This window comes from Cryptomeria japonica, chromosome 10 (assembly GCF_030272615.1).
Source record: "Cryptomeria japonica chromosome 10, Sugi_1.0, whole genome shotgun sequence".
Classification (NCBI taxonomy): Eukaryota; Viridiplantae; Streptophyta; class Pinopsida; order Cupressales; family Cupressaceae; genus Cryptomeria; species Cryptomeria japonica.
In genome coordinates, this window is record NC_081414.1 from 468766216 (window position 1) to 468778109 (window position 11894).

The 11894-nt window shown below is 34.3% G+C and overlaps 1 long non-coding RNA gene across 1 annotated transcript in view; it reads right to left on the minus strand.

The window, feature by feature from the left end:
• LOC131063367 (uncharacterized) overlaps positions 1-6469 on the minus strand; it is a 60755-nt gene extending 54286 nt beyond the window's left edge. Inside the window, exon 1 of the long non-coding RNA XR_009111051.2 lies at positions 6259-6469. This is a non-coding gene — a long non-coding RNA (uncharacterized LOC131063367). The remainder of the gene's footprint in view (positions 1-6258) is intronic.
• Positions 6470-11894: the final 5425 nt, after the last annotated feature.

The following is an 11894-nucleotide window of genomic DNA, read 5'->3' on the forward strand; positions in this document are numbered from 1 at the left end:
TCTTTATTGGTAACCCTTAGGAAATCATGTGTTAGACCTCCGCTATGTTATTAAACGTGCAATTGTTATAATTAATGCACTTAATCTTTAAAAAAAAATTATTTCGCCCTTTAGTTGCCTAGTTGTGTTGCTTTCCTTTAGGGTTCCTGGTGGGGCATTGTAGTTTTGATTTCAATAGTTTGTTAGGCCCAGCTATAAGACGAGCTATAGTAGTTTGATTTGAATAAGTGTTGTTTAGCACTCTACAGTTTCAGTTTTCCTATTTTGAGTGTTTATTTTCAGATTTCAGCAAGTTTCAGTTCAATAAGCACTTTCAGCACATTGTTGTTTTCAATTTCAGTTCACTTTTGTTTGTAGTTTTCCATAAGTGCAGCTTGCACAGTGTGCAGGCTCAGCAGTACATAAATCCTTTGTAGTTTCATTTTAAATTTTGTTTACTGTGCTGAGATATAGTTTCAAATTTTAAAGAGGGCAGATTTGACTCAAGTCCCAATGGATATGCTAGGCTACTAGATTCTACATGTTTAGTAGGCATACACCCCTAAGAGGTTGCCAAAAATGTTACCAAATCTTTATCGCACCTAAATTTGGTGACCTATTATAGGCCTTATATACTACAGCTAAAAGAGGTACACAAAATTCTTTTAGTTTCTTCAACAAGATTGCATTAGAGAGATATGGAAAGATATAAATTTCTGATTGCATTTATAAATAAACATGTATGTTATACAAAGTATTGTTTTTCAAATGTACAATTGTTTAAACCAAACAAGGGATATTCAAGTTCAACATTGCATTAAATATATATTTATTTATGAAAACAAACTGTTTACAGGATCCCACACAAGTCGTGGGAATAGATGAGAAAAGATCTCATTGATCATAGAAATGTAAACACACAAGAGGCAAAAGAATGTATGAAGAAGGGAAAGAAAGAACCCATCATTGTCTGGATAGGTTGATGAGTTCTAAAGAAAATTCTTGTGATCAGCATCGTTGATCCAAGTATCTCGGCATCCACTCCATGTGATGACCTGAAAGAGAGATAAAATAGTTTGTTAGAGCTTTGGGTTATTCCTTTCCCTCCTACATACACAATGCCACTCCTAGTGTGCCTGCACTGCTATATCAAATTCAGGACAGAAGAGAAATAGTGCAGATATGATGCCATGAGAAGTCTACAAGAACCATGTTTTTATCTAAGTTGTTTGTTTTATGTGCAGATACAAGTTTTCATTTCAGAAATATCATGTATGTGGGTTAAAATGGGCTTCCGAAGGGGTTGAACTTAATATACATGTCACTACTCATAGGGTGACACTAATCAACTACTTCATGGAGTAGACTCATATCCACAATCCTATATACTATCACTCAATGATAGTATAAACTACCATCCAGTGGCAGCATATACAACAATGAAAAAATGGTTGCACTCAATGAGGGCCAACTAACTAGAGTCATCACAACAATTGAATGTATGGTGGGTAAAATCATAGCAATGGAAAAATAGGTCAATGAGATGGAAGATAACAAGGAGATTAAAGGAGTGGAAAATAAAATTAACAATCTAGGTAGCAGAATTGACAGACTGGAACTCAATGTTAAGAAGATTGCAGACCAAAATTTTCAGATCCTCAAAGCTTTGGTGGATAACATGAACATCCTGATCAATAGATTTGAGAACAATGTAGAGAAGGATGGTGATAAATATCAGCTAGACAAGAAGGGTCATGAAAAGAGGACCAGAGCTAATACAAGGACCAAGGGCGACATCAAAGGTCGTGAGCTGGAGGAATTAAAGACCTTGACGAACAACATGAAACAAATGGTTGTCCATGTCGAGGATATCATGAAAAGTATTTAGGTCTCTATCTTTGTTTCTGCAGGGGTTCTAGGTTCTATCTTTTTGCTGTCCTTGTGTTGTCCTTTCGCTGTCTGTTTCTACTTTTTAATGTTATGTAAGCCGATCCCTTTTTGTTCGGGTGGGATCTTTCTATTTTTTGAAGTGATTGGGTACGTTTCTTGCATCTTCTTTTGATCTCCTAGCTTGTACAAGGTTTGGGTACCTTTCAAATACCTGCTTTTACTTAATCAAAACTAACTAGAGCCATCACGCAAGTGCATAAAATTATGAGAACAATACAATGATTCAAATATAAAGATAACAATACCCAAAAGACAGTGAAATGCAAACAAAGATATGATCAATTACAACCATCAAAAGGAACAATAATCTCAATACATAGTGAATGGAGGGTATAAAGACATGATCTACATAGTCTTTCATGACTGTCACCAATATGATCAACACAACCTTGTTCGTAGATCCAATAGTAGGTCTAAAGGCCATATGTAATAGTGAGAATTCCCATCTCTATGAAGGAAGTGAGAAGGAAACCAAACAGTCATGAAGATAGTCAACAACCTATATAGATGATGAATTTTGTACGTGTATCCACAAGAAAGGCCACTAGGCATTGAAGAGATTATATCCAATGAACAGTCATGAGAATCTTTCAAAAGGACACTTGTAATAGTGACAGGGATGGTATTATCAATGCAATCAAAGTATAAGACAATGAGGTAAAAAGAGTATTATGAAACAATGAAAGAGATTGTAACATTAAGATAGCCACAGTGTCATCAATGATCAATGACAGTAGAATGGGGAGGAGTTTAACCAATTAGTGCAACCATCATGAGAAAGATAGTCACCAAAATCAATACCAAAAGATTAATTTATAGTCATCCTTTATAGAGTTTCAGGAGATAATGGAAATGGTTTTGGATATAAAAGAAATATTTATGTCAATATGGTTACACAAAGAGCAGTAATAAATGACAGTGAGCATAGTGCAAAGCTAATGTTGCAGCAGTCAGCTACACAAGTAATGCAAAAGGACAGATCAAAGAGCCTTCACATAAATACAGTTATCGTGATGATATGATAAGAACATAACACAGTGAGCAACCATTTAGGGTAATAGCACCATTTCATGTAGAGATGTATAACCATGAAAAACAACTTATCAATGTCAAAAGTATAGGTTCATAGCCCTAACAGTACAAAAATTTCTAAGATAGTACAATGGAGTAGTGGGCATACTGATATGAACATAATTTCCTTGAATTAAAATGACAAAAAAGAGATAATGATTTGTAAATATTTATCAAGAGGATAAATACAGTAATAGGTGGTCATAGAAGCTATGACAAGTTTTGTTCATAACATCAATGGAGGTAGCAAAATAAAGAAAGGCTTTGAGTGAATCACTATCAAATAATAGCTAACATAGTCAAAAGGATTAGATATCCATATATAGTTCAAGCGACATATATTGCAAGATACAATTTCAACAGTCAATGTATTCCATAACAAAAAGGTCTTCATCATAAAGCATCACCGTATATGGCATAAAGATAAGACCAACCATATTAAGAGCAATATAGTGACTATGTAGCAGCACCTTAGAAGTTTTAAGTGAGTGCAGTCATCTAGATCATTCCAATATAGTGAGAAGACACATCACGGTCATGGAAAAGAAAAGATAATATTTGTAAGACAATGATTTTAACAAAAAATGATAATTCTTGTTACAATAAATTATAAACTGTACACAATGATTGCATGGAGTTAATGCAGAGTTATGACATGAAAGATCGTATGAAAGCATAAATTCACAGTCATCCTAGGTGGTCACAATTCTCAAATTAGGGCAATTTCTTATCTCATAGGGTCTATGAAAAAAGTTAGCAGTAAAAAAAAGATAGATAATGGAACCAAATGGCAAGAGTTTTTGAACAGAGTATAATCACCTTGAAAGCTTAGATTCATGGAGCAGTCCTAAAAAGGTAGCCAATACAAGAAATATAGATTTTAAAAAGTTTCAGCATAAGGTTGTTCCCTTATACATGCCCAACACTTGGATCATCTAAGTGCATCTATAGGAATTTGATACAGTCTAAGGGTTAATAACAATCAATTTCAAGGTTCAATAACACAAAGACGATGTTATAATAGTGATATGAGAGCATATAAGTGAGAATACATCATATAGAAAATTACTTCACTATGACAGTGACATGAACAAAGATCACATTCACAGTGACCATAATGAAAATACAATCCAATGAAATAGACGATAGTGGTAGAGGAGTTTATAACACCATTCTCGGACATGAGAGATGGTACAAAAGGTATCAAAGCTACCGATCTTCAAGTCAAGGTCACAATCAACCTAAAACAGTGCATAGAACAGTGTTTCTTTCCAAGCCAGTGATTCATTCACAAATCTACCATACAGTAGCAATACCAAGACAAGCTAAAACAACATAAAAACAATAACTTTTTAAAATACTTAATGCAAAGGTGCAAATATATTCAATTACCCAGAGCAGCCTGTTAATTATCTCCAAACAAAAATCATTGTTATTTAGTAATGAAAGATGCATCTAACAGAGATAAAGGAAGAAAGTACAATATAAAGACACATAGAAAGCTATGGTTACAATGTGACAATACCCAATAACTTCAAGGCATATAGAATAGTGTCATGATTAGTTCTCAATCATGAAGAGAGCAGCAAGTGAGGCAGATGTACAATGAATTTATTCACTATCGAAGCTAGCAGCCCAAAGAAGTGAGTATTCATAATATAAAGGGCCATAGACATAGAGACAATGTATTGAAGTTACAGGCCTAAAAATCACAGATTATACCTATCTCACACTTTTAATGATGCAGTCATTAACAGTGATAAAGTTTTTCAAAAAAGAGAGTGAATACCATGAGCACCATAAATAAACCCTTCCATGAGAGGAGCAACCTCATCCATAAGACAAAGATCTTGGTCTTGACACCTTCATTGCATCATTACGAAAAGGACAAAGACAAACCAAAGGAGTACAAAGACAATCTCGGGACAATTTAGTTGTAGTCATGAAAGTGAGATGAGGAGATCAGTGAACACTTGTAGCTAAAGTATAAAGCCTCCAAAGATGATAAATAGTGAAAAGGATATATACAAAATATAGTAAGGACTATTAAAGAGAAAGAAAACACAATGACATCACAGCTACCTGCAGTGCACTAAAAGGGCAAAATAAAAGATAGTTACAATAATATTTGCTAGCATAAGGATCACTGTTCATAGATAACGTTAAAAAAAAAAGATCTAACAACTAGCTATTAAGGACAAAATCATTTGATATTACTGCATAATTATTATTATTTTATTCTTGTTCTTATCATGGTTCATAAAGACCTAAGAATATTTTGATAGCAAAGTGTAACAGTGATACAAAAATCAATCTTTAGAGTAGATGGAGTGGTCCAAAGGAGCATCCAGTGGTGTCATAATCTTAGCACTCCAAGTAGTCGATTATAAATCAATTCTAGACATGTCTCTAAGATGCCACTATTATATATACTGTCATCAAGCACTCAAGACAATCACTTGGGGGGAATACAGTCATAAAAATGGAGGATCAGAAAAGAAGCCTTGACTAGAGTAGAAAGAAAAGTATTTATCACTATAGACACTGTCATCACAACTAAAAACATGTACAAATTTATTAGGGTTTGAAAAATCTCCAAGAAAAAGATAGTCCTCAGGTAATGAGAACAGAAAACAATTCAAAGTATCTCATGCCAAGAATGACAATTGTCATGGTTCTAAGGAAATAAACAACTCCTTACCACATACTGATAGTTACATTTGGTCTTAGAGTTTGAGCAGCAAAAAAAAAGTGCCCATTAACAGTCAATATAGAAGCTATAATAAGGAAATGAGAAATATAAATGATCAAACTTATAAAGAAATGATGGCCATAAAAAAAAGATATACACAATAAGCAGTCATCTTATTGTCTCAGCCAAAAGAATGATTTATAACAGGTCAAAAGAACAAGTTAAAAAAAGATCTGCATGAGTGGTATTGAAGATATTCTTCCATATTTTGAAGAAAGACATCAACCATTATCATACATAATTAAACATCAACAAAGAAATCATTTACAGTCTGAATATAGCAGCTCACAATGAGATTATCCTAGTCACAACGTGAAACCCTAGGTATGGAGATACACGGTGAAAATGTAAAATATGGCACATTACAGTCCATTTTTAGACATGGGAAAATCATTTACACCAAAACTATAAATACATGCAGTAAGGAAAAGCAAAAATTTATGCTTTTCTTCTTTCCAAAAGATAAATGATAAGTCTGCATAAAGGGGGATATAAAAAACACTTACCATGCAAACCCGAGTATGAGATTTTGCAGAAAAAACCCTCTGTTCAAGCAAAAGTATGAGCCCTAGATCCATATCAGAACTTGGCATGTGTGCATAAAGAGGGGAAAAGAAGGAAAAAGCCACTAAATTCTATATTATAACCCAAAAGAATGCAAAGAAAGTCTGAACTTTCAAATCCTAGCTCGAGTATCAACTCAACATGCAAGGTCGCCAAGCAGAGAGTTTTCCTCAAAGAAGACCAAATGAAATACCATATTTTTAGGGTTATTTCCCTTTTCCCTCTGCATGCCCTAATTACCTCAAAATGGGCCTTTGTTTTTATTGATCTTTTCATTAAAAATGAATCATACATCAAAATAAGCCGAGGTCCATGACTTTGAAGTCATTAAACCAAAGATGTATAGTGAGCCCCTCATGCAAGGAGGTTTAAAGGCTTTAATAAAAGCATTTTATATTTTTATTTGAATTTATATTTTAATATAATTTTATAAAGATTTTGTTTATTAAAATCTTAATAAAACTCTATTAAAATTCTAAATTTATAAGTTGTAGAAAATAAAATTGCTTTAAAGGGAAAATTAGAAAAATTGTTTTAATTTAGTGATTAAAATAAAAATAATTTTTTAGGGAAGAAAGCAAAGGTAATATTCCCTTTCGTGCAGTTTTTAGAGGGGCAGATATTTCTATCTTGAGGCTAGAATTTTCAGCTTGGCATGCAGTTTTCAAAGAGGGATTTGTTTTCAGTTCCTGAGCTATTTTTAGCAGTAGATTGTCATGCAAATTTTTAGTGAAGGGGTTGTTTTCTCGGTTTTATATTTGGCTCACGCTGTCATGCAAATTTTTTAAAAGTTTGGCAACAGAGATGATAGTTATATTTTTAGCATAGGGGGTCTTTTTCATGCAGTATCAGTGGCAGGCCTATTTTGAGCATTGGAGGCTATTTTTTGCAGGGTTACACATGAGTGTTTTAGGTTATTTTGGGAAAATTCACCCAAGGCTTTTTCTCATGCAATTTTTCGTTTTAGGGTTTTTTGAAGAAGAGTTATCTATTTATTCTTTTCTCCTCCTTTTTTCCTCTCTGGTTCATTCTTTTTGCTTACACATACAACAAAAAACATTGTATCTCAGCACTTAGCAGTTTTGAGATATTGTAATAGAGTTATATTTTCATTCAGTTTTACAATATAGAGTTATTTCCTTGTCAGTATTTCTTGTTTTTTCATTGTAGAGTGAGCTTTTTGATAGAGTTATTGTGATTTTTACAATCCTATGCTCTGTCATGCTTTTCTTTGCAGAATTAGGATAATTTCATAGTGATTTAGGTTGTGGATTATGTTCACCTGGTTTTTTCGATTCCTTGCATGTTGTGAAAATTCACTTTTCCTACATGCAGAAGTTGGATAGCTTCAAAACTTTTCACGTTTTTTTTATGAATTGAGTGGTCTAATTGACTTGTGAAGTGTTTCATTCAGTATTGTTGTTGTTATAGTTTCAGTGCAGTAGTTTAAAACTCATAATTTTGATGTATCACCTCCATTAGGATAGGTTTTTCATCACATGCAATCTTTTCATCCTTTACTCATAAAAAGTTAGTTGTAGGAGATCCATCAAGACAAGAAGTCGGTCTGGTCTCCAGAGATTCACCTTCAATTTGAGCAATCCACAAGCTCAAAGGTGTTTCCATGTTTCACATGATTGATTGGTTTCACACATAGCATCATGAGTGCAATCCTCTGTGACAATAGGAATATTTAACAAGTTTGAGGTTTTGGATGATTTGGTTCAAGAGGAGGGTATTCCAGTTGAGTCATCCTCTCATCCTAAGCTACAAGGAGTGGCATTAAAGGAAGGCAAAGAAGGGGGATTAGAATTTATCTGTTGTGGATAAATAGGATGGGCATATGGTAATGGATTTTCCTTCTCAAGGTATAGGTGCCAAATTTTTAGAAGGGACTCAAGTTGGGCCAGATGATCAGTTGTGATGGTGTTAGCTTTTGCTCCAGCTAAGGTGTTCTCAGACTAAGGCAAGAGAATCAAAGCTTGTCCTACTTTAGGGCTACAACAAAAACCCCTTTAAAAAGGGCCTTCGAAGAAACCCTCAAGGAGTGGATAAAAGACAGATCAGGAGAAACTTAAGATTATTGGGGATACATTGGTTGAGTCAGGGTCTGTCAAACTCATTGATTCCCACTTCTCCCATCCCCATAAATGATTTCTTTAACATGGAATGTAAGGGGTTTGAATAGTACCCCTAGACAAAAGGTTGTTCGGGATTTGATTGCTTCTCATTTCCTTGAATTGTATTTATTCAGAAAACTAAGTTAACTGTTGAAGGTATGGTAAATAGATCTCCCAGTATTTGGTCTCATGGTGTATATCAGTGCATTGGGGCCCATGGAAGTTATGGCACAATGGCTCTCTTCTAGGATCCTAGAAAGGTTATCCCTCAATGGTAAATTTAAAGTCATTCCTCTCTCTCCATGGTTGGTACTAGTTTGGAATCAACTGAAACTTGTCTTCTCACTAATGTTTATGCTCCCACTGATATCTTGGGAAAATCATAGCTTTGGGTGCATATCAAACTTATTCATTCTCTGACACCCTTTCTTCCTTGGGTTATTGCTAGGGACTTCAATGAAGTTTGTAGCTTAGAAGAGAAAAGAGGGGGTATGGCTAGGCTTGATCCTTCTGCCACCCTCCTTAATGAGAATATTGAATTCTTGAATGTTATCCATTTGAAGCCAAATAATGGTATCTATACTTGGATTAATAGGAGAAGGGGAGGAATTTATGAGAGACTGAATATATTTCTTGTCTCTTGCTTTTGGATGAGTGGTAGATGGAATGTACTCATTTAGAGATCTTGGATTAGAGAGGGTCTGCTCACTAGCCAATTAAAATCTCCATGCTTCCCCCTAAAATCCCAAATTGTCTCTCCTTTAAGTTTAATCTCATGTGGTTGCATGATATTTCTTTCTAGGATTTAATGAATGATTGGTGTTATGAAGGAAAGCCTTCTTATGGCACAACTATGTATACTTTTATCAAAAGTCTGCAATATGTGAAGTATAAGCTTAAGACATGGAATAGACAATGTTTTCAAAATCTTCACTTCAATAAAATGGTTGTGCAAGCTCAATTGGATTCTATCACTTGTGTTATTCATGATCAGGAGGTTTCCCTAGAGCTCAGTAAGGAGGAGTCTTTGGCAGTTAAGGAACTAGAGGAATGGGTTCTTCTAGAGGAGATCTTCTAGAAACATAAGTCCAAACTTGATTGGCTTTAGGAAAGAGATAAGAATAATGCTTTCTTTCATAACTCTATTACAGCTCGAAGAAATGACAATCTCATTACGTCTCTGGTGTCTTCGGGGGGAGCTCAATATTCTTCTTTGAGTGAAATTTCTCAAGAAGCTTTTTAGTATTTCTTATCTCTATTTATGAATGATTCTCTTCTTGCTCAAGGGGATGAATCTGCTATTCTTGCTTGCATTCCATCGTTGGTTTCCAATTATTTAAATATGACTAATTCTCCCTATTTCATTGGAAGAGGTGGAAGTTGTTTTTCATATGAAAAAAGGTAAAGCTCCAAGCCCTGATGGATTCCCGGTTGAATTTTTCAAGAATATTGGGAAATTATTAAGCTTTATCTTTTAGCAGTTGTTTAGGAGTCGCATATAAATAAGAAAATGTTAAGAGCAATGAATGCTACTTTTATAGCTCTGATTCCTAAGAAGGAGAATGTAAATAGATTGGATCATTTTAGGCCCATTGAACTTTGCAATGTGGTTTATAAGATTATTAATAAACCGATTGTTGAAAGACTCAAGATGTGCCTCAAAGTTTTAATCTCTAATGAGCAGAGTGGTTTTGTTATGGGTAGACAAATTCTTGATGGGATTGTGATTGTTGCAAAAACCATTCAATCTATGACGACTTCCAAGGAGAAGGCTAAATTTATCAAGATGGACATGGAAAAAGCTTATAACAAAGTAAAGTGGCCCTTCTTACAAAAAATTCTTTTGCCTTTTGGCTTTTTGCTTTTGTGGGGATTGGGTGGATTGGGTCATGAGTTGTGTCTCTTCCACCTCCTTTTCAGTTCTAATTAATGGGGAGCCTTCTGAGTTATTTCGGGCTTTTAGGGGCCTTAGGCAAGGGGATCCTCTTTCCCTTTATTTGTTCATCATCGTGGTTGAGGGGATTGGTAGATTTATCAAATCCGGGGTTAGACAGGGAAAGATTCAGGGCCGGAGCTGGAGCAATAGTTTGCCTCCTTGTTCTCATCTCCAGTTTGTGGATGAAACATGTATTCCTAATTTTGCTTCTAGCTCAATCAGGTAGAGTTGGGACAACATTTATATTGAAAAATTAAAGGTACATATTTGATGATACTAATTGCTCATACAAGCAAGAGATTCTATCAAATAAAAAATGGATTCAATGCAAGTGTTTTCAAGAAAGAAGAGTTTACAACTTTTCATAAAGGGTTGCTTTCTCTATTCATGAATATAAAAAGTATAGTGTCCCACACAAGACATGTGAGTAATTGATTTAATGCATTATAAAAATAAACTATACATTTATAGAAGAAAACATATAAAAGGAGTAGGGATCTATCATTTCTTGAATGACAAATCCCTGAGGCTGAGTTGTCGCTTATCTTCATGATCCTTACACTCTGCTACTCTAGAAGTGCCTGCAAGAGATGAAAAATTGGTGTTGGAGCTCAAGATACATAATCAGTTCATATGCAACTTCAACAAATGAATAATTATTCTCATAAATCATCAAAAGAGCTATCCAATCATCTCATCCATAAAAAAATATGCAGAGAATCATCAATGGTATCCATGAAATCACAATTTCATTGCTTCATCTAACATGTTTATTCACTCTGTAGGTACAAGTATGATATTATTTATTGGAATATGTTATATTTCATACTGATATTTTAAATATCACAACATGTGGAGTAAAATGGGCTACCACAAGGGTTGAGCCCAATATGTTGTAATCTAGTGTTTAACAGAGGAAATGATCTTTCTCATTTCATGGTGGTTTAATCAAGAAGGGTTTCATCATTCACAATGGTGAATTGATGAATTCACTTGTATAAATAACAAATCACTACTTAATGAAACCACACTGGAACAATAAAGATCAATCAACAAATTCACATCAAGGATCAAATGATGGATTTAAGTCATGTTTGAATGCTCTCATGATAGAATTAGAATAATAGTAGTTCATTCAAGGAGTCAATATAGAGATGTAAATAAGTAGACCTCCAGTAGTAATAAAGCTATTCTTGAAATAGAAGCAACCAATACTTATGCAAGAATGATCACTATTACTATTAGAGGGTTAATAGCCTTGAAGAAAGATTCTTAGGATAGTGCAAGGTCCCAAAGCAGAAAAATAGATCAAATCCTTGCTACTGTTATACTTGGAAAGCATATTGTTGTTAAACTCTTATATGATAGCCCTCAAGAACCATGAGATTAGCATTGTGAGGACATAGTATAGAAGACGTGTCCCATAGGAGCTTTCAATAAACAAAAAATTATTACAATGAATCATTGTTTTAGAGCCATCATCAATCAATGTAAAGAGCCTGAAATCAGTATAAAAATTAGT